Raw genomic sequence first — 4,824 nt, 5'->3', positions numbered from 1 at the left:
AGTATTTTTTTAAAGTTCAGTCGTTGGCAAATATTTGACGTCACATTTGCTAATCATGTGGTGTCACAATACCACGAGTGTGAATTAATGGATTCAATTTACAATATTTAATATTGTTCTTACACAACGTGTAAATTGTTTAAATTCTCAGTTCAATGATGATAACTTGGCTTACTCAGTGTGATGTTTGGCGCTTCTTCAAAATAGTTGAGCCCCCAAATGATTTGATTTCGTATGGCCTAAGTATGACCAAAGCTTTAACATTGTTGAAATTTATGTTGCATGTTTGTTCCTGTGTTTATTAAGATATTGGTACACTGTTCCTAAGCTAATACGTCACGTCCTGTGTTTAATAAGCTAAAGGTACACTGTCTCTAAGCTGATACGTCACGTTATGTGTTGAATAAGCTCATGGTACACTGTCTCTAAGCTGATACGTCACGTCCTGTGTTGAATAAGCTCATGGTACACTGTCTCTAAGCTGATACGTCGCGTCCTGTGTTTAATTAGCTAATGGTACACTGTCATTAAGCTGATACGTCACGTCCTGTGTTTAATAAGCAAATGGTATACTGTCTCTAAGCTGATACGTCACGTCCTGTGTTTAATAAGCTAAAGGTACACTGTCTCTAAGCTGATACGTCACGTTATGTGTTGAATAAGCTCATGGTACACTGTCTCTAAGCTGATACGTCACGTCCTGTGTTGAATAAGCTAAAGGTACACTGTCTCTAAGCTGATACGTCACGTTATGTGTTGAATAAGCTCATGGTACACTGTCTCTAAGCTGATACGTCACGTCCTGTGTTTAATAAGCTATTGGTAAACTGTCTCTAAGCTGATACGTCACGTCCTGTGTTTAATAAGCTAAAGGTACACTGTCTCTAAGCTGATACGCCTCGTCCTGTGTTTAATAAGCTAATGGTACACTTTCTCTAAGCTAATACGCCTCGTCCTGTGTTTAATTAGCTAAAGGTACACTGTCTCTAAGCTGATACGCCACGTCCTGTGTTTAATAAGCTATTGGTACACTGTCATTAAGCTGATACGCCACGTCCTGTGTTTAATAAGCAAATGGTATACTGTCTCTTAGCTGATACGTCACGTCCTGTGTTTAATAAGCTAATGGTACACTTCCTCTAAGCTGATACGCCTCGTCCTGTGTTTAATAAGCTCATGGTACACTGTCTCTAAGCTAATACGTAACGTCCTGTGTTTAATAAGCTCATGGTACACTGTCATTAAGCTGATACGCCACGTCCTGTGTTTAATAAGCAAATGGTATACTGTCTCTAAGCTGATACGTCACGTCCTGTGTTTAATAAGCTAATGGTACACTTTCTCTAAGCTGATACGTCACGTCCTGTGTTTAATAAGCTAATGGTACACTGTCTCTACGCTGATACGCCACGTCCTGTGTTTAATAAGCTAATGGTACACTTTCTCTAAGCTGATACGCCACGTCCTGTGTTTAATAAGCTAATGGTACACTGTCTCTACGCTGATACGCCACGTCCTGTGTTTAATAAGCTAATGGTACACTGTCTCTACGCTGATACGCCACGTCCTGTGTTTAATAAGCTAATGGTACACTTTCTCTAAGCTGATACGTCACGTCATGTGTTTAATAAGCTAATGGTACACTGTCTCTACGCTGATACGTCACGTCCTGTGTTTAATAAGCTAATGGTACACTGTCTCTAAGCTGATACGTCACGTCCTGTGTTTAATAAGCTAAAGGTACACTGTCTCTAAGCTGATACGTCACGTCCTGTGTTTAATAAGCTATTGGTAAACTGTCTCTAAGCTGATACGTCGCGTCCTGTGTTTAAAAAGCTAATGGTACACTGTCTCTATGCTGGAACGTCACGTCATGTGTTTAATAAGCCATTGGTACACTTTCTCTAAGCTGATATGTCACGTCATGTGTTTAATATGCTATTGGTATACTGTCTCTAAGCTGATACTTTACGTTCTGTGTTTAATAAGCTATTGGTATACTGTCTCTAAGCTGATACTTTACGTTCTGTGTTTAATAAGCTATTGGTATATTGTCTAAAAGCTGATACGTCACGTCATGTGCTTAATAAGCTAATAGTACACTGTCCATAAGCTGATACGTCACGTCCTGTGTTTAATATGCTAATTGTACACTGTCCCTAAGCTGATACGTCATGTCCTGTGTTCAATAAGCTGATGGTACACTGTCTCTAAGCTGATACGTCACGTCCTGTGTTTCATAAGCCATTGGCACACCTTCTCTTAGCTGATACGCCACGTACTGTGTTTAATAAGCTAAAAGTACACTGTCTCTAAGCCACGTCCTGTGTCACAACAACTGGATTTTCCCAATCCAAAGCGACATGCCCCATTCCCAAAATGGTGAAAACACTGCTGTACATGTGTTCGTTTAGAACCAACGACAAAGAAAGAAATGAAAAGTATCGATTTGTTGCTTGCAGTGGTAATTCCAAATGTTTGTTTGCATGTGTATTGTTCTTGGTTTGTGATTCAAAGAGCAAGATAGGTAATTCAAGTCTGTAAGAAGAGGGAGTTACTTTCAATTCATATGTTCAGGCACAGGCAACAATGTATGGGTAAGAAACATCAGTAATAGAAACAAAATGTTGTAGATTTCAAGAAAACATTGAGCATGAATTGACTAGTTTGTTTCAATAGTCTGTTGTTGAAATTTATTTTTACATCACATTTGCTGATCATGTGGTGTCACGGTAGATCACATATGGATTATTTCTGTTTAACAGTAGAACTACGCAAGTCAGTACACAAGAATGGAAAAGGAGAATCATGATTTGAAGCCGAAACATTTCGCCCCCGAGACGAGAATCATACCCCTAGAGCAACGAGCCTTTCTAAAATCATTCCGGCTGCAAATTGAGTTAATAATTAAATTAAATTTCGATTCATAGAAATATATTGTCAATATTTTACTTAAGAAAAGAGTCTATGCACACACAATTTGGTCTCGTCCGGGGTTTGAACATGGGACCCCTCGCACCCTAAGCGAGTATCATGCTCCTAGACCAACGAGTCACACGTATCTGAATGTGTATTTTATAGTAAACTTCGTACTAAATCGCAGTTGAGAAAACTATAACTCCGCGTGTAAGTTAATAATTTATAATGATTGCATTATTACTGGAAATCTATTTTTTTTTTACTTGAAATATCAAATGGCGTTGAGATTACATAAGTAACTCGTTGGTCTAGGGGTATGATTCTCGCTTTGGGTGCTTAAGGTCTCGGGTTCAAATCCCGGACGAACCCAATAATTTGCAGATGGTAAGCCTCCTAAATAGTTTCAATGTGTATTCAATTGAGGTTTGTAATTATTTCTTCAATATAAAAATGTGATAAGACCAACTAGCCAGAAGTTAATGTCTTTTTAATAGTATATTTAGTACTTAATCACCAATGATAAAACACACGGCTGTTAATCACAGACGCCACCTTTTTTAATGCTACTTCCGAGGTGGAACAAAAGATTGATATTTCTACATGATCTTTAGTTTTTACATGTTTTCGTTTCAACTTAAAGCGGACAATGCGATTCAGCAATAACTAAAGCATCCACATATTTACAGAAACACACACTTTTAACCCATTTGGAAACGTAAGGATGTTGATACGTTGTGGCATGGTGAAGTTTTTAAAAGCAAATCGATGTCTTTAGCCTGTGTGACGATCAAATTTCGACCCAAGTATAACTACAAATAGCGATTGCTTTGAACATGCACAAGTTGTTATATGCGCAAAAACATTGGTTTCTTGCAGATCTAATAGATAATTTTGTAATAGCCAAAACAAGATGGACATAATGCCAGGAAAGTTGAGCTAAGGACAGGAGGTGGCGCGGTACTATAAATCGAATGCGTAGGGCATTGCGTGCATGTTTTAGCAAGTTTTTTGTCTGTATTTATCATAGAAATATATAGAATAAACAAATTATATAACGGCATAACATAGCAATACTTCATCGTGAACTGCTGATGTAAGGAATTTTGCAACGTAATTATTTGAGCACATACCTATCACGCATCCATCGCCTAAGCGCATTTTAGTCATGTTGCGAAAAATAAGAACTTTCGTTGGAAAGAGAAATGCAATGATGCTGGTGGGAAAGTAAACAACACTAATTATTTCTTGTGCTATACATAATGCAAAATTTATTTTGTTTTTAAGTGAGCGGCGCTGAAAAGAACAACTCTTATTTAAACACTTGGCGAGGAGTACAAATGTTACAATTACGGTCATACTAATATAACAAAATGTTAACATAAATAATATTCATTTTGCAGTGTTTGTATTAATATGTCAATATAGCAGAAGTTATTGTTAAATACATAATTTGTCTATTCCTTCGCAGATGCTACAAAAATTATGGAACAAATTCTAAACATACGTTATCAATTTTATTGTTTTGGTCTAAACTTTTTTCTATAGTACAGGTATAGCGTCCTATAATTTAGAATAATGTCGTGGTGGACCTCTTGTTTCTAATTTTTAGTGCAGCGCTGACCTTGATTATATTTCTTAATGATATGACATTGATATGGTAGCACGGCGTTCAAAGAAGCACACCAGTTCCGTTCTGTGCACCGACTTTGCTGAAGAAAAAACTGTAAACATTAAAACATCATTTTCATAGATTACGTATTTACAAAACATGAACATAAATATACGCAAGGCACTCTTTCCGATAATTCAGAAGTATGTAAGAACCCCTCGATATAAAGGTATGAAAACATTAGTAGCATATACGTTCCATAGTAAAATATTAATTGTTATTTTGATGTTTGGATA

This window comes from Dreissena polymorpha, chromosome 3, assembly GCF_020536995.1.
Source record: "Dreissena polymorpha isolate Duluth1 chromosome 3, UMN_Dpol_1.0, whole genome shotgun sequence".
Taxonomy (NCBI): Eukaryota; Metazoa; Mollusca; class Bivalvia; order Myida; family Dreissenidae; genus Dreissena; species Dreissena polymorpha.
The sequence above is the reverse complement of the archived record's forward strand: the minus strand, read 5'-3'. Positions refer to the sequence as shown.